Source organism: Aythya ferina (assembly GCF_964211825.1).
Source record: "Aythya ferina genome assembly, chromosome: 2".
Classification (NCBI taxonomy): Eukaryota; Metazoa; Chordata; class Aves; order Anseriformes; family Anatidae; genus Aythya; species Aythya ferina.
In genome coordinates, this window is record NC_140297.1 from 13,113,786 (window position 1) to 13,141,298 (window position 27,513).

General features: G+C 37.1%; 1 long non-coding RNA gene across 1 annotated transcript; it reads left to right on the top strand.

The window, feature by feature from the left end:
* LOC311432789 lies at window positions 1-27,513 on the top strand. Its single transcript, XR_014690334.1, has 10 exons — window positions 1-210; window positions 1,052-1,220; window positions 3,433-3,681; window positions 5,482-5,717; window positions 14,493-14,668; window positions 15,311-15,610; window positions 15,987-16,029; window positions 16,125-16,272; window positions 26,050-26,225; window positions 26,948-27,513. It is a non-coding gene; the product is annotated as an uncharacterized lncRNA (long non-coding RNA).

The following is a 27,513-nucleotide window of genomic DNA, read 5'->3' on the forward strand; positions in this document are numbered from 1 at the left end:
GGGACGACAGACGAAGCCCTTTGCAAAACAAAGTAGTGGGTGCCAATGTTGACGTTTTTAGGCATGCCTTTCACTAGTGATTCTGTGATAACTTATTAACAATCGAAACTTGGGGGCTGGATTTCTCCTTTTTCTTTTCAGCATGTACAGCATGAAAGAAATAGAGTGAAAGGTCCTGGCAAGGCGCCCATCCTACTTCTCGGATAAAGGGTGAGTGATGCAACACCATGACTTTTTCCCTCTCACATCTTGCCCATCACATGGGGAAGTGAGCAATTACTTAGATTTTTCATGCCTGCCAGCTCTTCTGGGCTTTGTCTTGCTTGTTCTGGTGACAGGCAACCTCACACTACTTCTGGCCACCTGCTGTCCTCAAAGGGCCTAACCCAGCCTTGGAGGCATTTGAAGTTAGAGATTGGTTTGGATCTGAGTTTTGATGCTGACTGGTGTCTTTGTAATGGGGCCATCATGTGTACGAGATCCACAGACTCAGGCTGTGTGCCAGCATTACCAATGATATATATACGTCTCTAAGATGCCTCCTCCTTCTCCCTCCCACAGTTATGAATACAGCTTTTTGAGCTCTAGGACCTACGTGTAATGAGTTTTCTTCCCAACCCTGAAGCCTGAGTTTGGTTTGTTTAATGTGAGAATAGGATGTTCTCTGCAATTTTCCATGCTGTAATGAGGCTTTGAGCAGGACTGCGAGTGTCACAAGACTCCTGATAACATCATGGGAGCTAACAACACTAGCACTTGAGTTAGCTTTGCAGATTCAGCCTTTTTCTGAAAATAACATTCCAACAATGCAGAGATAAACTGAATTGTTTCAGAACAAAACAATCTTGCAGAATATTTTAGACACTCTTCAGATCATCTGAATGGGATTTAAATAGCCATATCCATGTCACTTGATTCATGACATAACTCAACTTGGGGAAAGAGACAAACAGAAGTGAAGTTTTAGCTCCATTTGCAAAAGTTGAAAAAAAGTGATGAGGATGTCTGAAACATATTTTTAAACTCTCAGTGACACTCAATATCATCTTAGTCCAATCTGTAGCACCACTGAAACAAGTAATGTTCAGCAGAGGCCACCAGCAAGCATAGTCCCTGGCGATGTCACCAGTGACATGTCTCAGAACTGTCACCTGCTTGCCTGCAGCCCCGACCGCAGCCTGGGATTGCTGGAGTACTTCATCTAGCAGGATTGCAAGGTGGTGAGTCAAAGGTGAAATGTCAGCAAGCGAGAACGATTGCTGGTTTTGCTGGCTGAAATACCAGTCGTATTATGCATTTATTATACTTACACAGCAAGACAACAAAGATAGAGCAAGGGAATAAACTGCAGGAGAACTACATTGTCGGGAAGAGATGGTATGCAAACATAATAAAGAGTACAACTGTGATAAAAAAGCAGTAAAATGTTGCCTGATGTATATAGTAGTTGATATGATATTGGACATTCAGACAGGCATATTATTTCCTTAAATGAGGAGATTTCTCTCTCTCTCTCTCTCTCTCTTTTTTTTTTTTTTTTTTTTTTTTTTTTTTACACTGCTTCCTGCACATGCTTCTAGAAACTTGGAAGGTTGCAGCTGCTCCAATTCATAGTAGCATCAGGACTAAAGCATTGCTTATACGTGGTATGGGCAATACTTACCAAAACTTAGGTCCCAGGCATGCGGCTAAGCCCACAGACATGAAGCACATGCTTGAGCACAGTTCTTGTACTTAAAGTCAGGGATATGCTTCAGTGCCTTCAACAGCAGCATTTTGTTTTGAATGACTCCAACATTTGCCAGTAATTAAGCATATTATTAATATTGACTTAATACAGACATAAATATCACTCATTGCTCTAGGAAGTTGGGTAGACTGTCATTTTGTGACTTTCCTTTTTTTAAACAAGGAAACTAGTTCTGGAAATAGAAAAATACAATATATTGCCTGTTTTACATTTTTAATTCTGTTTCTTTTACTTTCATGTTTTAGAACAAACACTGACTGGGTAACCTTCGCTGTTACAGTTTAGTGATTAAAAAAATAGAGTTTTTTTTTTTGTTGTTTGTTTGTTTGTTTGTTTTCCTAAATGTGATCTGTGATCTGTCTTGGAAAGACCCTACAGAATGATTAAATTTTGTTGAAGTCTAAGAATATTAGTTTTGAAACTTATTAATTTTGAGGGAAGAAAGGTTCAATTGGTTTAAAAGTAAACCCAAGTACTGTACAACATAATGATATCAGAAAACCAAAAAAGTTAAGTTGTATTTCTGATAGATAAATTTTACAATTTTTGGCCACCAACCATGATATAAGATGAATTTGTGAGCATAACATAAAGGTTATGTAAACCTCTCTCTCTCATTGTTTAGAGTCTCATTTCCAAAAGGAAAAACTTAATCAAGAGAAAGTCTTTCAAGATTTCAGAAAGCTGGGAGGAAAAAAAAAAATAAAAATCAGTTATGGTGCATTATTCTTACCAAGATTAATGTAATAGCTGTCTTTGAATGAAATCTAGAAATGACAGACATGGTGATAGGGGTGTGCTGCAAGCAGACATAGGCATATGACCTCACAGAGAACATTCAAGACCCTAATTCTATGACAACTTGTTAATGTGCTTAGCTTTATGCATGTGAGGAGTCTCTTTGCTTCAGATTACACATATGCTTCATGTTTGCAACCTTACCCTTCCAGGACATCTTCCAGCAAATTCAACACTCTTTTATTTTCCTCCAAATGCTAACTACATTACACACTTTCCTCCCTTTCAGTCACTTTAAAAAAAAACATGATCCATTAAGTCAATGGCAAAATTCCCAATTACTTCTGTAATGCTGGAAGTTAAGCTCTCTGCTTATGAAACTTAAACCTTTATTTTGAGAAAACTGTCCAACATTATAAAAAAGTCATTTTAGTCCTGCAGCTCTCCAAAATGGTCAGTGTTTTATACTTTTCTCTTATACTTAATAGTATTTGCTTTCATTTATTATCCGTATTTTTTGTGCTATTTGGAGCATATGCTAATGATGGAGGTCAAGTCTAGTTCATCTGGACATTTAAAGATCCCGTGATAATATTTATAAGAATTTTCAGCCTCTCTTCCTCAACCTCTCCTGTGTAAGATGCTGTCTGTCAGATTTTTCCTACAATGTACATAAGAATTGGTTGCCATCCTATGATATATTTATGATATAAAGATGATATAATTATTGCAGAAGATGTTAGTAGGAACTATTTATTAAGAGACAGTAGCCAGGAGACACAAGATGCTGAAGATTTCTAATGAGGTTAATTTACGGAGAAATATGGGATGAGTTTATACATGTATCACCTCAATCATGCCAACACTGTTAATGTCTTTCTTCTCACTTCTAAAGCAAAGCCATGATAGAAAGATTTCTCTGTGCTTCATGTCTCCTCTTCTAGCCTTGGCTCTACAAAGAAGAAGAGCAGGTTTCAGAAGATATGAAAGGAAGCTGCAAAGAATTGTGGACTTACTGATAATGGATTTCCTACATTCAGTAGTGTCAACATCTTTGTTCAGAATGTACTATGAAATATAGGACAGAGTAAGACCTTCACAGAGGCAGACCTGACATATTGTCTGCAAGTTGAGAGTCAGAGGTTGATGACTGCTGGAATCAAGTACTGATTCGACAGAACACAGATCAATAGGTAGGATGGAACCTTTTAGTTCAGATGTGGATTCATTGCTATTTTCAATTTCTATTAAGCTAATATAAGTTGAAAATTCTCTGAAGTACAATGCATTGTGCAGAATTAAACTTCAAACCCTTCCTGAGGACATTGAAGTAACCTGCTACCATAACTATGCATTATTCACCATGATATTCTCTTTGAAACAAAAATTTTCCCACTTTTAATGTTGGTCTTTATAGAATTTTTCTGAAAGTGGAGATCAGATAATGAGACAGTTTAGCTAACCAGTGCCTTGACATGTTTCATTTATGGCTTGATTAGACCATGATTTAATGAGATACTGTACTACATGTAAGCACATCATCTTCTGCCATTTAACACTGACTGCAGTCTAAATATTTAATTTTGGCAGTGTCTCTGCACTTTTGAAATAATAACAAATAAATAAATAAATAAAAGCAACAACCAAACAGCAGTAAAGCATAATTTAGTCACTAGTGGCGTCCCCCAGGGCTCGGTGCTGGGGCCGGTCCTCTTTAATATCTTCATCGATGATCTGGACGAGGGCATCGAGTGCACCCTCAGTAAGTTCGCAGATGACACCAAGTTAGGTGCGTGTGTCGATCTGCTTGAGGGTAGGAAAGCTCTGCAGGAGGATCTGGATAGGCTGGACCGATGGGCTGAGGTCAACTGCATGAAGTTTAACAAGGCCAAGTGCCGGGTCCTGCACCTGGGGCGCAATAACCCCAAGCAGAGCTACAGGCTGGGAGAGGAATGGTTGGAAAGCTGCCAGGCAGAGAAGGACCTGGGAGTGATGGTGGACAGTCGGCTGAATATGAGCCAGCAGTGTGCTCAGGTGGCCAAGAAGGCCAACGGCATCCTGGCTTGTATTAGGAACAGCGTGACCAGCAGGGCTAGGGAGGTGATCGTCCCCCTGTACTCAGCTCTGGTGAGGCCGCACCTCGAGTACTGTGTTCAGTTTTGGGCCCCTCGCTACAAGAAGGACATCGAGGTGCTTGAGCGGGTGCAGAGAAGGGCGACGAAGCTGGTGAGGGGCCTGGAGAACAAGTCCTACGAGGAGCGGCTGAGGGAGCTGGGCTTGTTCAGCCTGGAGAAGAGGAGGCTCAGGGGCGACCTTATCGCTCTTTTTAGGTACCTCAAGGGAGGCTGTAGCGAGGTGGGGGTTGGCCTGTTCTCCCACGTGCCTGGTGACAGGACGAGGGGGAATGGGTTTAAGTTGAGCCAGGGGAGTTTTAGGCTAGATGTTAGGAAGAACTTCTTCACTGAAAGGGTTGTGAGGCACTGGAACAGGCTGCCCAGGGAAGTGGTGGAGTCACCATCCTTGGAAGTCTTCAAAAGACGTTTAGATGTAGAGCTTAGGGATATGGTTTAGTGGAGGGCTGTTAGCGTTAGGTTGGAGGTTGGACTCGATGACCTTGAGGTCTCTTCCAACCTAGAAAATTCTGTGATTCTGTGATTTAAGTAGAAAGTTTCATTCCAACTGCAGTAGGCAATTACAAAGAAAACCATTCTGAGACTGCCCACTTCTTTGCTTCTCTTTTCAGTCCTATAGACTATGCTTTAGTGCATCTGAGGTTTTATTATACTGTATAGTGTAATGTGTTTAGAATTTAAGATATGTAAGGGAAAAGCAGACAAAAGGACAATCTCATGTTTCCATTCAATTTCCCTGTGTGTGTTATTCCAGAGACTCAAAAAGGTGATCCATTGTCTAGATTTTGTGACTGCTGAATTTCTTTGTTACAGGGTGTCTTAGGATAATATTGAATTTTTTTGATATTCTTATTTGCACAGCTTCCAGCAGAGGAGCAGCTCTTGAGCACTGATATGTGCCAGTGGATTTTCTCTGATGAATGGCTTCTAAGCATCCAAAGCTTCACTAAATGGTACTGTAGACTGAATAATTCCGGAGTTGTAAACGACCTGAGGTGCTGCTGCAGTGTTTCAGGTTCATCTCCATTTGCAGTCTTTTTGCACTGAACAGATTTCAGTTGATACTAGTGGTCCAAAGAACCAAGGCAATCTTACTGGTGGGTTTTCTAATATGTAGTTCTCATATACATTCTCACTTGGGAACAAAGTGTGATGACATATGGAAAGGCCTACATCTATTTCTTGGCTTTTGGTTAATTGTTTAAATTGAAACAAGAGTCTGAAAAAAAAAAAAAAAAAGACATTAAGAATAAATTATGTCATGCTGAGATGAGGTTAATTATTTAACATCTGGCAAAAGCAGATAGATTCTCAGTTAACACAGTAGAATCCATTCAGTCAGCACCTTGATAAGCACCATGTCTCTGTCACTGGCTTGGATTCCTTCCTGGAGTTCCTGTGTATGTGCTTTCCAGTTCCTCTGATGACTGGGTAGGCTGCCCATCAAGTCTGTTTAAAATGATTGTCTTCCATTGCCTGCAAGGTTTTGGTAATTTACAAGTGTGAGTGATGTACATGTGCAGACAGTTTCTTACTGTGTGGTCCACTTGTCCTGCAATTTAACTTCTTACTGAGTAGCTTGAGTAGGTTCAGTGTTGCACGTCTGCATCCTGGGATGGCAGTTCTCAAAGGTATTTTTGCTGAGAAGAGGCCACTGCACATGAACACAGAATCACAGAATTGTCTAGGTTGGAAGAGACCTCCAAGATCATTGAGTCCAACCTCTGACCTAACACTAACCAGTCCTCCACTAAACCATATCACTAAGATCTACATCTAAACGTATTTTAAAGGCCTCCAGGGATGGTGACTCAACCACTTCCCTGGGGAGCCCATTCCAATGCCTAACAACCCTTTTTGGTAAAGCTTTTCCTAATATCAAACCTAAACCTTCCCTGGCGCAACTTTAGCCTGTTCCCCCTCATCCTGTTGCCAGGCACATGGGAGAATAGACCAATCCCCACCTCGCTACAGCCTCCTTTAATATACATGTAGAGTGTGATAAGGTCACCCCTGAGGCTCCTCTTCTCAGGCTGAACAAGCCCAGCTCCCTCAGCTGCTCTTTGTAAGACTTGTTCTCCAGACCCTTCACTAGCTTCGTTGCCCCTCTCTGGACTCTCTCGAGCACCTTGATGTCCTTCTTGCAGTGAGAGGCCCAAAACTGAACACAGTACTCAAGGTGCGGCCTCACCAGAGCTGAGTATATGTAAACAACTCCTGTGTGCTGGAGTTTGGGAGAACATGATTTTCCATCGTGGCCAAACATGGTGTTCTTGGTGTCCACACACATGCTTTCAATTTGCTGGCATGTGATGTAGTCTTCCTAGGAGGAATCCACAGTTAGTTCTCCTTATTTTACCACAGGGTTCAAATTTATTTAATTCTGAAGGAGACATTTTTGGCTTAATGTTAGGGAAACATGGCCATCTTGAACCTCTTTCAAGAGGAAATCCCTAGGATCATGTTTGAAGCATTTAAAGGTTATTCCCAAAGAAGAACTTTCAAATTATAATAACTAATTATTCATATTTGTATGGTCCCCCTGGGTCCCAGTATATCTGTACAGGTCTTTCCATGGCCTTCATCTTTTCAGTGGCCTTTTTTCACTTGTCACTTGAGTTAGCAGGAACGTTATAAGATTATTCTGTATTAGCAGAAAAAGCCCCAGTCCTGTTTTATTTCACATTCATAAAGGAGAAAAACACAGAAGTGAGAATTTCAGATATACTAAAAGTCTCAATGAGCAAAGAACAAATATGAAATATTCTTGAAGAAGAAAGAATTCATTCATTTTTACACCTCTCTCTTCAGAGCCTGAGCATCCCTGCCCATGATTGAAGGGAAAAGCAGTACCAGCACTGCTGTCATGCCCAATACTTAGAGCCAAATGTAGGAGAAACACCTTTACTAATCTATCATATTTGTTGTCCACTGGATTAAAATTCTCCAGTATTGCTGTTTTGAAGTGTTGACATTTCACAGCACCTGCAGGTCAGTGCCACAGGGCTGCGGAGTTTCAGGGAAGTGTGACTGTTAGGTGTTACGCTCAGAAAATGCCACTCTGCTCTCATTTTAAAAGGGTATAAATCTCATTTTAAAAGGGTATAAATCAGAGGTCATTGCACTGTACCCAGAAGATTTTCTGGAGTCAGTGTGAAATCATCAACCGATTCAACAACTTCATGTCTCGGAGTCTGGAGATAGTCAGGTTTGATGCTTCAGATCCTAGCCAAGGCACGTCCTGTGTGTTTCCTACTTAGCTAACACTTGCACAATTGATGGCCAAACATTCTTTCTGGAGCATTTACCATTTCCAAATATATTTATCTTTCAAGTAAATAAATTTTGTGTTAATTAGTGACAGCTCACTGCTAAAATATTCACTTCATTCTTTTATCACCCTGTGGCAGAGTTTTGTGTGCCCTGCCAGCTGTCCTTCACAGCAGGTCTTAAAAGTCTGAAGCCTTATTTGGTGTCTGCAGTGACCTTTTAAATTCCAGAGTGTAGTTGGGGCTACACAACTCACAAATATAACACTTGTTAATAAAATGTCAGCGTTGTTGCAGTCAGGCTTGCGTCGATCTTTCAAACTGCATTTTCAGTCATCCTAATGGCTCAGAATTGTGTACGTCTGGTGGCACAGTTGCAAGAGGGGCAAAACATTAAAAAAAGCACCCTTCTGTTCCATCCATATAACCAGTTCACAACTCTACCCCCTGGGGAAAAATCATTTCCCCTGCTTACATTCCAACAAACAGTTGGTTTCTTCATTGCTTAGGTGACCTCAAGTAAACCCAGAAATGCCAGTTTTTAAAGACTAAAAGATTGCCTAAACCTTCACTCCCATAACTAATAGCAATAGGAAAAGGAACAAAAAAAAAAAAAAAAAAAAAAAAAGAAGCAGCAGAATGGCTAGCAGATGTTTCCTAAAGAATATATAAACAAGGAAAATGAGCAAACGAGCAGTCAGACTTTCCTTTAACTTTACAGTGCAGTTTACAAGTTCATTAAACAGGACTTCTGCGCAGGTCAACCCTTGCTGAGGGATTGTTTAAGTTGAAGAATTCTTGATTTCCTGCTCAACTGACTCACTTGATAAGATGCTTCATAATGACATCAGCAGCAGTTGAAGAGTTAAAATGTTTGAATTGTATGAACCCCTGTAGTTTAGATGGTTCTTGACCTTCTCTGTGTAAGTAATGATTACTTACATACCTGCAGGCATGCTGAAAGCTCTCTGTAATGTACTGGAGAAAAATAACACAGATATCATTCAAAACTATTGCATTTGTAGTCTTTGAATACAGAAATTATAGCTGTTTAGATTTTAATGATCTGTCTTGTATAGGTGCTTGAAGCCATTTTTTTCCATCTATTTAGTGAAACTACATAAGCAATTCAAGGGCTGTTTTTAATGTTTATCCAAGTGTAGATATTGCCTGTGTTCCTCCTCAAAATTGGCATTGCTGTGATGTTTAGCTCTTGTCATAGTCTTAAAAAGATGTTTTTAATATTAAAAATATTATTAGTTAATATTTATATTAATATTCTATGTTGGCACTGATTTTCCTCTTGTTCTGTAAAAGATTTTTATTTGCAGAAAACCAGTTGTTATCAATGCAAACTTTACAACAGACCTCAATAGATTTTTAATTGACTCAGTAATGCACATTCATTACTGGACTAATACTAGGCAGCTGGAGGTTGAGGACAACTCTCATATGATCTATAATAACGAAAAATCAGAATACTCCAAAATAATTGCAAAGAATATGTAGTATATTGACAAATTATGCATGGAAAAATAAAAATAAAATATTTGAAAATATATGTAATTGCAGAAAATGATACAGGCCATTTCTAAAGCATCTAATCAGCTGATTTGAGGATGACTGGACATAGATACAGGAATCTGAAATCACTGATGGATCTGTATTTTCATTACAAAATAAGAATGTTGGCTCCACTATCTTAGTTAACAAAACAGATACTCCCACCTTTTTCCCAAGCACAATAGATGAACACTCAAAATCAGCTCAAAATATTATCAACTCATATTAACTAAGAGATTATTGTTAAATGGTGCATGCAAACAGTATCTATATCACAATATAGTCATAACTGTTTGGGATTAAATGTTCCAAAATACTTTAAATTACTAGCTAATTAAAGATTAGGAGATCTTTGAAGAAATTCTTGAGAACTGCTTTAATAAATATTAAACAGGATAAGATATATATTTATATCTTTGTATTCATTGTGGAGTTGCTGCACTCACTTAATGGAAATTGGCCTGGAATTGCTACAGGTCCAACAGCAACATTTGGTGAATAGTTTGTAAACTCATTTGTTATGTTTGCAAATCTTTTTTAATGCTCCTGATGTTCTTAGAAGATGTCATCTCTCCCTTTCCGTATAAATACTTTTGTGGTGTTGGCAATCCCAACTTAAAAAATAAAAAAATAAAAAAAATAATCCAGCTCCATTAAGTTAAAAAAAGTAGAAAACATTACAAACTATTTGAAATTTGCACAAAACAACTCTCATTTGATATAATTTAGATTTTGTGAGTTTAGTTACAAATTACAACAAGGATATTTTCTTAGCTTTTATCAAAAAAAGCATCTTCTTTCCCAAAGCAAGATTGGTCTGGTTCAGCTAAGGCCAGCTCCTTTGGTTCCTTCCCTCTTTTTCCCATTGAGATAGTAGCTTCTGGGTAGCTTTAAAACATTTATTTATTTATTTATTTATTTATTCAGTAAGGTATTTATTTACTTTTTTTTTTTTTTTTTTTTTTTTTCATGAATTGTCCTGTCCAAACAGAAATCTGTCATAACCAGCATCCTTTGAATAACTGTATGTAAAATAATTTCTAGTGCCATCAGCATGGTATAGTCTGCAGACCTAAATATAGTGAGATACCACTGATCAGCATGCACTCATCTTTTAGACAAATGCACATGATGTATCCATGTTAAATGACATCTTCCATAGGATTAAGTGTTGTGGGATGTCAATTGTGAATACAACTAAGAATAAGATTACGTAATGTGGACTAAGAGAGACATTTCTTAGAAATTCATAGCTCTCTGCAGATCTCCTCGTAACTGTATGGTAAATTAATGCATGCTGTCACTTCCTTCAATCATCAGAAGCTGTGTAAATAAAATAAGCTGTCACATTTTTGGTCCTTTTCTGTGTGAAATTTAAAACATTTCTCGAGCTAATAAACTGAAGTCTAGGACTGCTGGTATGTGCTTGACTTTTTCAAGCTGTATACTTCAAAGCGTAAAAGCTAGATAAGCTAACAGCTCATTCAGTGAAGTTATTGTGTTGGAGGAAGCATGTCTATCAAATACTTGCTTTACAAATTTGAATAGATGTCATTGTTCTCAGTAATGTCACCCACTCTGCGGCTGCAGGCAGTGTTTGAACAGAGGGAATGTGAAGCATTTTTATTTTATTTTATTCAGGGGTGCTTCTTGGCAGGGAAGTCAGCCACTCTTTTTCTGGATCTTTATCAAAATGATGATTCAAGCAGTACTGGGGAGGCTGAGTAAACAGTTGGCCAAAGTGTTGAAGATCAAGGAAATGGTATAGCTGCACGGTCTTCAGAGTAGATGAAACTCAATGTAAGAAAAGAAAGAAACCATGACAATTAAATGTTGATTGTGGTTTTCTCAGAAAGTGGGTGCTAAGGAATTAACTTTGTTGGGTGCTAAGGAACACATGGTTGGTTTTGTCATTTATCAGTTTTAAGCGCAGATCACACAGTGGCTGACTTCTGTTTCTCCTTGGTATTCTAGGTCAGTGTGTTACAGACATCTGCCCATTGCTGCAATCTGATTGTAAGACAAACACCATCAGCACAAATACATTCCTTGTCCTAGTTACACGAATACAATCTGGCCCCTGGTGTTTATTTCAGTGCTGAGTGATTCTTTTTGTTATTTATAGATTGGTCTGAGATTGTGTCAGTGGGGCAAGAGGGAAGCTGCGTTAGCAGCCAGAGTACTCCAGAGAGGTCTGTTGGCTGGAACTTGCCCACTGCCTGTGTAAAAGTCACGGTGAAGAAGTGGCCATGGAGCAAATGCTCTATGGACTTTGCCTTGGACCAGCAGCAAAAGACCTCAGACACAGACTGGAAGAAAAGCTGTGACTCACGGTTCTGTTTTTTTAATTCCCTGGTTATCTGTGAGGGAAGTAATCTCTCTCTCTGATATATATGATTCAGAGGTAGCATTGTTTGCATGGTGTTCTTGAGAAAAGGGGTTGGGAGGGACACAGCAAATTATATGTGATGGGCAGACTTTGCTTTATCCAAAGTACGTCAAAGTACAAGAGTACCTACACAGCTGCAGTCTGTTCTTGCTCCCTTATCTTACTTGCCTAAAAAAGCCTTATAGCTTTGTGCATCTTTATGTATCTGCATGACAAATACTTTTGCCAGGCTGAATTGGGTTTCTGTCAATGCTGTCAATCTTCCATGGCTCCATTACAGTTGCTCAGGGACTCTCAAAGAAGGCTAAGCAAATTAGATGGACAGGAACTGAGTTGAAGCTTTCTAGGGAATGAAAGGATAGAAAAGTAATTTTGTAGGTTGGCTGAGCTCTTGATGAGATGTTTAACGCTGCTGTGATTTAATTGTATTCCTAATGGTGCATTAGGGTGTTTGAGCATTTTGCTAGGAGTCTCCTGGTTATTATTTAAATCAAAGGGAATGAAACACAATAGGTGTCATTAAAAATCCCTCTCTTTGTATTGGAGAAGATTAGTAGCATTGTTCATGTATCTAGTAAGATACATTGGTCCTGATCCTTATTTTCGTGAATGCTCTTTTACACATTTTGTACAGCTAAAATGCTCCTGACATTGTTATAAATTATTTATACTCTGTCTTTCTGCTCTTGAGGGCTCCACTCAGGCATGGTGCCATACTATACTGCTTTTGAGCATGCCACAGTTGTGCTCTGAGTTCAGGAACTAGCTTAAGAGATATGAGTTTCCGTGCCTTGGCCCACAGAACAAATGAAAACAGACCCATCTTCTCTACAATGTGAGTACTTCAGTCTGTACTTTGGACCATCTTGTCTTTGTCAGAGACACCACTGTGCTGTTTTAGCCCATCCACTATTAATTAATGAAAGGCCATGTAGCACAGATGAGCTCTCAGAAAGGGGGAGAAGATAGCAACAATACTGTTTCCTAAGGATGTGCCATGAGCACACAGTCATTGAGTGAATGTGATTAATCCTTTAATTTCTGTAACACAAAATTAGCAACTAGGGTTATCTTCTTCTATTTCTTCTTCTATTTCTTCTTCTATGCTGTGATCTCCATGAATCTATGTAAGGAAAGACTCTTACATACATAGAGGAAGCCTAATGTGAGGTCAAAAACTTACTGAGAATAACTTCTTTTGAGTGAGCATTGAGCTTTATCATGTTTTTCACAGTAGTTTCAGTAATTGCTTCTCCTCTCTTAACTTTGTTTTGCATTTCACCTTGTCTCTGCAACAGTTTCTTGTGTTTCTGAGACATCTCAAGCTGCTACAAACATTTCAAAGAAGACTGTAGTAATGTCTAAAAGGTGTTCTACTGATCTCTTTCATTCCCTAGAAAGCTTCAACTTAGTTCCTGTCCATCTAATTTGCTTCTTAATGTCCATCTGATTTGCTTAGCCTTCTTTGAGAGTCCCTGAGCAACTGTAATGGAGCCATGGAGGTGTTCTACTGATCTCTTAACCTACACATTTTTTTCTTCTCTGAGGAAGATCATTTTTAGATGACAGCTCACTACTTGTTTATTTTGTCTGCACATAAATGTCCTTTACCTCCATTGTAATTTGACTGTTAAATTTCAAGGTAACATACTATGGTTTCATTGCCACAAAACCGGGCAATATTGTTAGTTGATTTTTGTTTGTTTATTTGCCTGGGTGCTAGAATAGTGTATCAAATCCATTGCTGAAATAATGTTGCATGATTTTGAGCCCCAAAGCAAAAAACTCCAATCACAATTTGTTAATCTCCGGTAGTGGGGTACTGTTTAATTACACAAATGAAAATATAGTGCACCAACTTCCTCTAACTCAAGCTTGAACTAAAACTTGACTTTTGTGAATAAGTACTGCTGGGACATTACTGGACTACTGTTTCATGTTGGAAGTTAGGAGAAATTTCTTCCCAGAAAGAGCAGTCAGGCATTGGTATAGGTTACCCAGGGAAGTGGTGGAGTCACCGTCCCTGGTGGTGTTCAAGGAAAGGTTGGACATGGTGTTTGGGGGCATGGTTTAGTGGGTGACATGGGTGGTAGGGGGACGATTGGACCAATCTTGGAGGTCTTTTCCAACCTTAATGATTCCGTGATTCTATGATATTGGAGTGATTATTATCTCAGTACTACTATGAATAAGAACGTATTACTTCTGCATATTGCTTAATTATTTTCATTGTTCTGGATTGACTATAACTATTAGTAGTCTTTGGAGCATGAGAATAAATGCTTCCAAGGAAAGATCTGAAGTAAAATGCATACTCGTGTTTTCTTTCAATCTGGGGAAGTAAACATTTTTTCTCTCTCTCTCTCTCTCTTTCTCTTTCTCTTTTTCTTTTTTTTTTTCTTTTTCTCTTTTTTTCTCTCTTTTTCTTTTTCCTTTTCCTTTTCTTTTTCTTTTTCTTTTTCTTTTTCTTTTTCTTTTTCTTTTTCTTTTTCTTTTTCTTTTTCTTTTTCTTTTTCTTTTTCTTTTTCTTTTTCTTTTTCTTTTTCTTTTTCTTTTTCTTTTTTCTTTTCATTTTCCTTTATCTTTATCTTTATCTTTATCTTTATCTTTATCTTTATCTTTATCTTTATCTTTATCTTTTTTTCTTTTAGGATCTAAAGTGGGGAACAGGCCTGAGGAATCTGAAGGGTTTTCTAACAGATAAATCACTACACATTTATATAAAATAAAAATTTCACTCAAGATGCTCAAAAGACAGAGGATTCATCCTAACAGTGTTCATGTTCAACTGCCTGGAGGCAAATTAGCTTGTGTTTGAAAATTAAAGGTAATTATTGCCAATTAAATAAAAGCTTTCATCTCAAATGGGTAGAAAAATATAAAGTCAGACTTTGGTGGTGTAGTTTCAGTTTCTATTATTTCATTTTCCCATTTCACTACAGTTGCTATGTCAGCATAACTACCCTATGGTGATGTGAAGATATGGAATAGAAACTTGGAATATATTTATAAAAGATTTGTGGGTTTTAACTACTTTAGTAATTTTTATTTAGACAGTAGCATGAAACTGCTTTATGTGAGGCTTTCACAATGGTAAATGTTTTTAATCACAGAAACATATTTTTACACTGGTTAGTCTCTGATGTTATTAATAGTTTTCCACCACTTTCTTAAGACAATTATTTCATAGCCTAAAATTTTGATTAGAATTTTTTGTCATTTCTTGTTTACTTTACTTGCTGACTGCTACTGGAAACAAGGATGTGGTCATTAAGGAGGGGGGGGGGGGCACCACAAAATTTAGAAATCTGCAGCATAAATGTCTGTAGCTGAGTGGGTGAGTGAGCTCCCTTTAAAGTCAATGGAGAGGCAGAGGTATTTTTATAATGTATTACCTCCAATGTATTTTTGATGTTAGTTTCAGGAAAAGAGGTGTGGCATCTTATGCTCTACTGACTGTGTTTACTAGATATCTATTGGCTCCATTAAGCCTGGGAAACTGGACTCTGCATCCTGAACTGTAGAAGTCTAATGAGTCTTATCAAGAAAAGTACATGCAAATCACAGAGATGATGAGAACAATCTGCAAGGATATTATGTGATACTAATTTGCAAATTATATAAGCCCATGATTAGGCCATTTGGCTGTTCAAGACTGTTGGCCAGTGAGGAAGAAAGGACAATATATACTTTGCACAGCTGGAGCAAAATGCTTATGTGGATGCTGGGGTGATCAGTAGAGATGAAAATGATGTAAACCATGATGCAGGTAATTCTTCATAACAGGCAAGCTTTCTGAGACCTCTGTGTTATGTAAGATAATAAGCAGGTATTTGCTGGCAGGGAAAATTAACTGAATTGAGGACTTATGGGAAAAAAAAAATCATTTGTAAAACAGAAAATATGGGTTGAAATATTGAAAGCAAATGTTAAAACAAGTTGAAATGGAGAAAAACACACTGAAAATAAGACAATGTAAAGTGAACTAAGAAGATGTTATTGCCCTTGGAATATTCAGATGAAATTAAGTTACCATAAGACTGGACAGTCCAGGATAGTCCTTACATGAGAGACATATCAAATGGCTTGAAAACTAGATATTTTTCTCAGTTTTCAGAATATTTTTTTCCATTTTAAACTTACAGGTCCATTGATTGTACCCAAGACCAAGACTGTGGAGTTTATACGGTAGATTATCTTCATAGTAAATGGTTATTTCTCTTTCTGTACCCTTGTTTGATAGTTGCTCTGTGATTATTTCATTTGTTTTTTTTTGCCTTCAGCTATGTGTCTATAATTAGAGCAAAGATCATTCAGGAATGTGCTTGTTGGAAGTCATCACAGGTGCATCACCACAGCTTAAAAGTGACAGCTTGATCCATAAATCAATGACTACCAAAAAGGACATCTCAGCCAGTCATTCATAAATGGGTGAGGCATTCCACTGAGTTGCTTTTTGATACATTAACGCTAGGTTTTGCTTTAACAATAGCAGAAATACTATTGCAATCTGTTATATCAATAGAGTTAAAACTGCAGGTGGCCTGGAGAACCCATTTTCAAGACTTCATTGGATTGGTCACTCTGTAGTTCATGTTTGTTTCTTCATTATGAAGAAATACACACAGTTACAACTGACCTTGAATTTAAAAAAAAAAAAAAAAAAAAAAAAAAGGCAGGGAACAGGGGACACATTCTTCTCTTCAGTGTGTGGAGTTGTTCACTGAGAATTCAGTAAGAATCAATAAGGTATAAAGGCAAAAGGCAGCTTTTGTAACTATCTGACAAATTATTCATTAGACAAAGCGATTAAACTGTGACCTCATTATTAAGTGTTTAATCATACAGATCACAAAATTCCAATACAAACAATTTTTAATGATACAGAATCTGTTGCTGTATAAGTATGTTCTAAATCCACCATCCCTGGAAGTCTTCAAAAGACGTTTAGATGTAGAGCTTAGGGATATGGTTTAGTGGAGGGCTGTTAGCGTTAGGTTGGAGGTTGGACTCGATGACCTTGAGGTCTCTTCCAACCTAGAAAATTCTGTGATTCTGTGATTCTGTAAATCACATGGTTTCAAACAGAAAAGTTTTCTTCAAATAAATTCAAATTCAATCAAATTCGGATTTATGTGACTCAAATATCTAATTTTCATGCAGCTTTTTAATGGCTTGATACACACCCACTGAAGTCAATGGTAATTTCCAATGAAACCCTATGGGAAAGTATCTGTCAGTAACTGAATTATTCAGTTTTCCATAAGCAGATTTCTATCTTTAAGATTAATATTCAGGTCTTTAAATAAATACAGAAGTACATGTAAATATTTACTTAAAGGATTTAAGACTAGGTTTAAGATTAAATATATGCATATTTTACAGTAGAAGGATGAACCCCAGTATATACTTACAATATGTGATGGATTAGTTTGTTATAACCTGGTAATGCATAAAGATGCCAATTATGCCAGGCAATAGGCAAGGAAAAGTATATTCTATACTCAGGTTATAAGAGACACTTTTAAATTCTGTTTAAAGGTTTATCTGAAAAAATGAAACCAATTAGTAGGTGTAGCAAATAGTAACTCTTCCTAACATAAGTTCTAACATAAGCTTCTTACAATCTGGGTGGGTTCAGATGATACAGGTGAGAAATGCATTTGTTTATCCTTATAATAATTTTTCCCTTTTGGTCTCCAGCCTGCATTAACAATCTTTCTTGATCCAAGGAAGTCTCACATATTTTAGTCAGTGCTTAAATAAAGAATGTTGGAAGAAAACTGAAGTAATAATCCTGGGAATCACTAGGAATCTAGAAACAACTATAGTTGCTGTTGTATGTATGTGCGGTAGATGTATTTACAGAAATTTCAGATAAAGTGGTACTGTTAATAGCACTGGTTTAATCTATAGATTTGTGAATTGTGAGGATTCTTGCTCTGGAATAGTTTTGTGAGGGTTTCTTTACTACTGGATAAATGAAATAGACGTTATGGGGTGTCAGTGCCGAAGTCCAAAGTCATAGACAACATTTTTATTTAGTCCCTCGGACAGTCCATCCAAGACTATTCAGAATCTTTACCTTGTCTTTCATCTGCAGCTGTTGTGAATTTCCTCCCCCCCTCCTCCCCCCCTTTTTTTTTTTCTTTTTTCATTTTTATTTCTAGGCTGCTCCCTTAGATTAAATGTTATCTACTGCAACAGAATTCTCAACTTTACTATGAAACATATTGGAGGAATAAACCATAAATTACTTTGCAGTTTACAACAGTGTGTGCATAAGGAGAACTCATGTAGAAGCACAGAACAAAAACAAAAACAAAAACAAGACAGTAGAATAATAAATGATCTATTTCATTGCTCAATCACTCATAACATAACTAAAATTAACGTCTGGTTCTAGTAGACGTGCCGTATTCTTTCAAGTGGCTGAAAGGACAATAGTTAGTATGATTAGTTTCTGTAACAGGGAGAAGAAAGATCTCAGGGGAAGCTTTACATTACCCATTAGTTTTTGCATCTGTTGACCTCATTTACTCTCAAAGATTGCAGTTGAGTTTTTTGCTTCATTTCAAAGTTGTAATGACAGTTTTGTCTTCAGCTGTTTCTTTCCTGTCCCTCAAATATCTTTGGATTTATTTAATATGAGAAGGACTTGTTATATTGGGTCTCTAACCAATAAATCTCTCCCGAATGGGTGTTTGAAGTAGAGAGACACCAAGAATGTATAGGACAAGATCCCAAACAGCCATAACTCTTGTTTGTGGCCATAAATGGGGTTATCCCAATCTACATCTACTAAAGAAAACAAAACATAGTGTTTCTGAGGTGCTTCTTCACTAGCTCCAGTATATGATATGCTGCATATCTAACTGTGAGATAATTTACCACTATTTCTTCCTTTCCTTTTTTTTCTTTTTCTTTTATTTTTTCTTTTATATATTTTTTTCCCCTTGGAACTAAGTGATGGAATTAAGTAGTATTTTTATCTATTTTTTCATCCTTTTCTTGAATTCGTCAAGTCTCTTGAATGGCCTGTTAAGGCTAGGACACGGAATGGGCTTGGTGTCTGGGTCACTAGAAAGGTCAAGAGCAATGCTATTTGTAGCTATTATCGGTGGCATGTGCAAACTCATGAATGATTAATCTCAGAACAGCTAAAGTATGCTCCATAAGTTCCTCTCAGTTTGTCTCCCACACCCATAAGGACTTGCAATTTTAACCTCCATATCATCAATTCCTTGCTGTCTCTCTGTCTCAACTGTCTTTCCTTTAAAAATTCTACAGTCTTGAAGACCATTATTTCATCCTTGAAAATCAGTTTCCATTTACCCAGTTCACCACTTTCTGAAACCACAGTAACTCATGATTGCTGGGGCCAGAGGGGAATTGCCTGAGAGATGTGTAATGCACTGAGCTAGCAAGTAAGGCTAAAGTATAAAATTTAAGTTATAAATGAAAGTGACAAGCAAAATTTTTCTCCACTTAGCTTTATTAATGATACAATATTTTATTGCCTGTGGCTAAAAGTATTTATTGTCATTGTATTTAGCTGTAATTTGGTTTCATAATTCAGTTGGGTTTTTCATATTTTTTTATTTATTTTTTTTTTATTTTTCCCCATGTATATTATTGCCATAGTTTATGCCTATAGTAAGTGTGTGGTCTTCCAGAAACAAACATATGCAGATTGGTATTAATCTGAAGAATCAGAGGCTTAACAGTGGGCTTATTTTTAAGCATGTGAGTATGTGGCTGAAATCAAAAGCTGCACAGTTTGTCCTTCTAGGGTGACTAATAAAAACTGCATGTGTATTTTTGGTTGTAGGCACAACCGGGAGATACATTATATATATCGGGAGACATTAACCAGCAACATCTTCAAACCTTTATTTAATTATACAAAATGTCCTACCAAGAGAAAAGGGAATATTTGTGTGCTTTAGGCATGTGGTGGGTCACAAGAAGTGTACAGGATCTTGCAGAGTCAAGACCTGAATTTGTATATCATATATTAGAGCGTGTTCAGAGACATATGATGGGAATGACCGCAAACCAGAAAAAAATTTACTAGAGAAGAGATTGAAAATTTGAAATAGTTTAATTTAGAAAATGGAGGAATAAGCAAATGTACCAAAATCATATGAAACAGTGAATGCTACTTGCATTGTAGAATGAGAATGTCCCTTTTCTCTGATAAATAGAATAACACTGAGGAAAGTAAAAGACAAGCTGGAAACCATTATAAGAAAACTCTCTACAGTGTGTAATTAGGTGGTAGAAATCTCTCTCAAAGGAAATGAGACCAATGATGCTTGGAGGATTCCAAGTGAGACTGAATATTTCCATAGATAACAATAGTTCCTGGAGTTACAACAAATGGTAAACAAGCAATGCAATAATGCTTATTGAAATAGCCATTAACCTTGTGCTCCAGGGCTCAATTTAATCTAAATGAGACTAGTATTGCTGTATGAAAACAGATGATATCTGACAGAAGATACAGTTTATATTACACCTGTGTAATAGAAGGGTCCTCTGCCTCCTTCTGGTGATGACCACTCTCAAAGACAGCATTAGGATTTAGAAAGAGACACAATCTTTTTTTCTGCAGGTCTAACCTAAAATGATAGTTCCAGTTCTTCAAAGTATTTGTCTAATATCCTTTAAAAGGTATAGATTTGACATTCAACATATTGTCTCTTGGTAGCTTTTAGTGTGGTATATTACTAGCTCAACAGACTGTGTCTGAGAAATTTCTTCAAGCTATGTTAAAAATGATAAGGGAAAAGGAGGTAATAGAGGCATCTAACCATTATTTATATATGTATTTATTTAATCATAATAATCCCCCCCCCCCCCAGTTTAGTTCTTTTCATTACAGCATTTCTCGGCTTCATCAACTATGTTTCTGTTCCTTCACCCCTTGACTTTTTATTGATTTTATTTTGTTTACTTATTTATTTATTTTAAAGATGAACATTTTTATAGTACTTTCAAATCAAATCAAGGATCTCCCTAGAGTGGGTCCTGCACATTTTGGGTATCTTTCATCTTTATTACCATCATTCTAAACAGAACATGAAAGGATAATGACCTTGATGAAAACCATAATGACCATGGCATAAAACAGAAGTAGCATCCTGAAACTCCTCCTCGTGCCATGGACAACCTAAATAACAATGTGGTCTGACTGCAGTTATGCTATATTTTTGATGAAACACTCTCTCAAAATTATGGGGGCTGTTAAAGGTGATTCAAGATGGACTGCCAAACTTTCCAAATTACCAGCAATGCCATTTACGTGTACTTATTTTCTTTGTTGTGCAGTTTCAAGTGTGGATTACAGAGGTTAAAATTTTGGTGGGCATTGGCATGCTCACATCAAATTGGTTCTGTTCCACTTCTTACTTCTGTTAGATGTGCATCTTAATTGTTTAATGTAATATTTCTACTTAATTACAGGAAATGTCATTTACTATATTGATGGTAAAATGAACACAGGCAATGTAAGTGACATTGTACATTTTTACAATGAGGGAGAATATGATTAATTATGAGACAGAATAAATTAACTCATACATCAAATACTTCTGAGAGGTGTTAGGAGGTGGAGGTAGGCGGTGACTCCAGTTTAATCCCTTCTGTAGAGGAAATTAGAGTCAAATTATATTAGACACTAAGGAGCAGAAATGGTCTCCATGGCCTAGAAGAGCATATAATGGTACCTAACATTTATAGATGCACACCATATCATCTTGAAGTTTATACACTGTAAGGATCACTTCATTTATCACTACAAGTACGTTGTACCATCATAGCACCCTCCTTCACAAATTTTATTAGAATATATGAATTCAGTCTTGGCTAGTATAAAACAGATGAAGCATGAGTGTAAGAGAGGGTATACACATAAACAAGAATCACGATGAATTTCATGAAGTATAAGCTGCAAATTGATGACTTCAGATCAAACATGGAAAATTTCTGAAAACTTGGTCTTAACTAGCAAAGGTGCTATGAGTCTATACATTATTTTTATTCACTGTCCAGAGATTTAAACTATGGCAATCACTTTGGATGAATGTTATTCATCCAGGAATAAGGTCAAGTTTCTAAAGAATTGTTTGTACTTCAGCCTTACTCTGCCTAACCTAGGATTATTCTTTCTTTTTTCACTTTCATGTGTATTTTTTACTTTCTATACCATTCAACTTGCTGTTCTAAATGTTATAAGGACTAAGCAAGACATTGCTTAAGGAACTATGTTTTAGAAAGAAAAAAAAAATTATATGCATTTATTTGTATGAAGAAGTGTCATTCTGTTCATGAACCCTTTACGCAGAGTGCAGCATGAAGTTAACACCAGTCATCTACAAGAGTTCATGACAAACAGCCTGACAAAAGGTTTCACAATTTTCCTAGCAAATTAAATACAGCTCTCCTCAGGATGAGGAACCAATAAATAAATACATAAATAAGTTAAAATAAATAATAATAATAAATAATAGGAGCATCTTTTTTTTTTTTTTTTTTTTTTTTTTTTTTTCTGGAAAGGAAGATGTTTTCAGAAACATCATTTGTATCTGAAAAGGGATAGGGAAGGTGAGTTGGAACAGCAGAGGTCAAGGTTTTGAGCCTGGCAGTAGGTGAATGGTCAAGTGGCAAAAGGAGAGACAGATAAAACTGAGATTGAGGCTCATTATTAAATATTCAGAGTGGGAAGGGGTTTGCTTTTATTAATTTTTTGAACTTTTTCAATAGAGATTATTTCCATTCCAACATAGAGAATTTAAAACCTTTATGTTTACTACAAAACAGAATTTGTTTTTCCAGACCGCAGAGCCGTGCTGCCAACCATCATTGCACAGGCATCTCTTCACATTTCTCCCCCTGCTACATCCCTCATGTTTCTCTTCCCCATTCCTATACATGTATTTAGAGGATGCAAAATGCTGCTAACTCTCCTGGCATCACAAAGCCAGTAGAAATAAACATAAGTCACTAATAAATGTTACATCCCAAAACTACAGCATGAAGAAAGATGGCCTCTTTCCCAGAAGCTGTGCGCTGAATATTTAAATTTGTTTGCAAACCAGCACTGAATGCTGTGTTGTCAGCCAAGGCACGTAGCTAAGTGCAAGTGGTGCAGACTGCAGTTAATTAATAAGTTTGGTTTGCTAGGCTGTGACTACAGCAACTTTCTTCTCATAAAACATCTTTTATGTACATAGCTGGAAATAAAATGTTCCTTAAAGAAGCTCTGTCCATGTGTTTAACTGTTCTCTACAGTGACACCAATTCACAGTCTCCTGCATAAAAACAAATCAATGTTACTGTGATCATACAAGGGGTTTTAAATTTCCTTATCACACCTCACTATTACTGAAACATTCCCTCTTGAGTATACATCTTCTCTGGTATGCTTAATGTATTCTTGTACAAAATCTCTTCCACATGCGCCTATACATATACAGAGTTTCATGTAGTTGTTGTAACGTAGAAATAAGTACTCTACTGTATATTACATAGAGAAAATTAGAATTAAAAAATAATAATTACATAAGTAATAGGGAAGCACTAATTAATCTTATTAACAATTTGGAAAACAAGTCTAATAATTGAATATAAACGGTTAAATGTATTTATGTTGTTTAAAATACTAGCTTTTTTTTTTTTTTTGAAAACGTTTTCACTTTTTATGTGAAGCAATGGGACCAGACTGCAAGACTGGAAGTGCAGGAGAGAAGGATAATGCCTGATATAATATCTTTTTTCCCTCATTTTGGAAGTTTTTTTTTTTTTTTAATACATGGTATTCAGCTTCATTGAAGTCAGTGGAACTGCACAGAGGTAAAACTGATAAAAGAAAATTAAATCTTTTAAAGAAAACCTACTACTATGGTTTTGAGGAAGTGAAATTAGTAAGTTTAGTCAGTTAATCACTTGCCGAAGTCTGACATTGTATAAAGCATTAGCAGCTGGAGTCTATAGTCCAGACAAGGATAATCAGCAAATCTGAGGTTATAAATTGTTGACTGGAAACAATGGTGCAGAGATAACCCTGGAGAGGTTGTGAAAGACTTCACTGGAGTTTATTTGCATTGCAGTTCTGCTAGAAGTCACAGAAGCTTGGCTTCCTACCTACTTACTGCCATTTATTTTTGATATGCCCTAAAGCATCCTTGACACTTATTAAAATAGAATGGTGTCTAGGCAGCCAGTAACGCTACTGTATCTTCTTTCAACAGTTGCTCTATTTTAAGAAGTTCCAAAGAGCTTCAGTATACATCTTCAAACCTACTATATCTGTTGATTCATGTAGCTTGTGAAACCTTTGACCTAGATGAAGAAATTCCCATATTTAAAAAGAGAATCCACACAGCTTCCATGGTCCACTTAGTGTTGTGGTTTAGCAAGCTGTTCTTCTCATTTATGTCATTTTCTTTATACTATTTTTTTTTTTCAACATGCAAATTATATATGGCTGTGATGTAAACACAGTTAATGTAAATGCCTTGCTAATTCACATTATAGACCTTCATTTATCTATGTGCTGTCTTTATACACCTTTGCTTAGACTGTGCCTAGTATCATTAACACTATATATGTAAGAATTTCCCTTTCATCTCATTTTTGTGGCAAATTCCTTCTGCAGTTTCTGGATGTGAGCCAGCCATGTTAGAGTGAAAATTGGAGCTATTCTCTCCTCAAGCCTGCCAATGTTCGCACAACAGGGAATATTAGTTTATAAATTACCCCAGGGAGAAATGCCAGTCACAGAAAGCTCCGGAGATCTGCAGGAGCCAAATCACACCTTTCTGATATTTCGCTATGAGCATTCACATTCAAATGTAAACAGTGTTTACATTTAATTCTGCACTCAGAATTATAAAAGACCACTCTGCCTCATGTGTCTTAGTGAAATAGTTCTGTCCAAAATGTCCATTTCTTATGGACTGGCTTATACTGTATTTTACCGGGGAGAAAATATGATGGGAAATAAGCCAAACTGTCTAATTATTCCTGACATATAACCTATCAGAATATAACCATTAGCAAAGGAGTGAAATGCCAGCTTCTCTTATGTAGTTTGTTCTTGTTGCTGGTAATTTGGTTTGCTTCTCCCAAAGAAGCAGAGTTTTGAACTGATGAACATTTTGAGATGATGCATCCCTGTCTCAGTACAATAATTCCATGACGTGGAGGATACCAGTCCGATACTATAGCCTGTAATGTGGTACATAAAAGGACAGCAAAATATCCCCTCTAATAAAGGTTATCAGCCTAGAAGGATATGTTGCTGGATCATTTCTGTCAGTGTATCGCAGTATACATCACTGCAGTTACATCAGCTGTGAGTCTTCCCTGCAACAGCTAATTGTTTGATGACAATTGTGTTGGCAGCTTCCGATTCTTGTTTAATACTTCATATTTCCTATCTGCCATGCTGTGACAGGGCATTGCCTGATTACACTGTTTATGGCCCTATTTTGTTCACAGTGAGCATACTGGAAAAGCAGTTTGTCACTCCAAAGGCCTACTACCTACAGCAACTGTCCTGGACACTTCACAGAAATGAAATGGTACAGACCATGACCCAAATTCCTGGCAGTGTAATTAGATTTCTAATGAGAGGATAAGATATAAACTCATACATTTACATTGAATTTACTTGTCAGAGGTTGCGTAAGTGTTCAGTATATTCTGGTCTGGAGTACCTCAGAATGAATATAAAATTTAATTTAGCTAAACTTTGCTTATTTATGGCTACATAGTTTGTGTTTCTGAACCTCTTTATTATACAGGATGCAATTAAAATATAATTGACACTGGAGAGGAGTCACACCAGCAGAACTGCACATACCCCTCCCGGTGTCTAATGGACCACACAGACAGGAGTAGCATCATTTAAACCTCCATGGGGAAACAACACAGAAATGGTTCTGAGAACAGTGGACCAAGACAAGTCTGTGGTCCTCTTTGTGGAATAAAAAGTGCTGACAGAATGGAAATGACATTATAAGAAGATTTATCAGGTAGAAGGGCAAAGAATTAGGCCATGAGTTGAAGATAGTGCCAGGAAGATTTAAATTTAAGTGGAGGAAAGGTTTAAGGGTGAGAGGAAACACCTAGATAAGGGTGATGTTCTTAGGCTGGGCTTCAGAAACACTTACATGTTCTTTTTTTTTTTTTTTTTTGCAGTTGAACAGTTGACTCCCACTGATACACATGATTCTTCCCCTGCTCATGGACACTCTTTCCATCCAGCTCCAAACATGCACACATCTACCCTTCCAGCTGACCTCTGCTCCTCCCCTCACTCCTCTTGGGCAACCCAAGGCAGATGGGCAGCAGCAGCAGGGGATTTCCATTGCTGGGTAGGTTGCCTTTTCATCCCTTCTCCATATTACCTGTCCTAGCAGGGACAAAGGGATGAAATCTACTCTGATACCATGCCCTCCAGCCCCAAGAAGGGCTTTTCCACCACTTAAAATTGGTTCCGGGGGTGGGAGGACCTCTGCAGAAGCCGCAGCAGGGCCCTCAGGGCTCAAGGACATGTGTAGGGACTGCAGCTCCAGAGAAAAACATTTGCATGTTCCCTACAGATGGCTTTTGTTTGTTTACATGTATATTTGGATACAGATCTCTTCAGCTGTTTGGGGAGGATAGGTTTCCCCCATTGGAACTGAAAAACCCAACCTTTGCGAGATAGAAGTAGAGAAAAGTGGCTGGCATTCACAGGCTGCTACTTGGCATGAACAAACGATATGGAGATAAGGCAGTGTAAAAGAAAGGTTTCTGCTCCTCCCATTAAGGGCCTGATTATGCACAGATGTGATGCAGCCATGGGGTAGACTAGAGGGAGAGAAGGGCCTGTGAAGTAGCAGGATCACAGATACATCACACTGTGGGAATTTATCCACCAGCCTCCTTAACACCTTAGCACAGTGAGATGGAGTAGTATTTTTTTTTTTTTTTTTCTTTTTTCTCCCCAGCTAAATGTGTAATCAGAATTGTTTAATATTAAAGCAGGTCAAAAACAAAGAGATGAATGGAACAATATATAAATATCAGCCATGCTTTTTTATGCCTCTTTCAGCTCTGCAAAAATCTGGAAAACAAGATTTCATCAAAATCTTAAAAGGCTCCAATTGTTTCAGCAGCTCCTTTAAGAAGATTAGAAAAAGAAAGCAAATAAGTTTGCAGACTTTAGTTTTCCTGTTTTTGTTTTAGTTTTTAGATTTGATCTAAAAAATGTGTGGCATTTCAGTGAGATCAGGTCTGTATATATTTCTTCCTATTTTTTAATAACTGAAAAAAAAAAAAGAAAAAAGGACTTAAAATTGTTTTTATGAGTAGAGATGAGGCCCCTGTTCTAGGTTTATTTCTTGTTTGATGGAAATCAATCCAATGGAAAACTCATATCAATGTCATTTTTTTGTTGTTGTTTTTTTTTGTTTTTTGTTGCATTTATCATGCCCAGACAGACAGGTGATAGATAGATGGATGCACATGCCTAGAATATTTTTTTTTCCTTGAAAAAAGTGATAGATATTAACAGACACTATTACGGCAACAAAATACTTCAGCACTGATTTCCAAAAATTCTTTATGGTCTCAATTAATCATGAATCCACAACCTGTAATTATAATTTATAACACAAA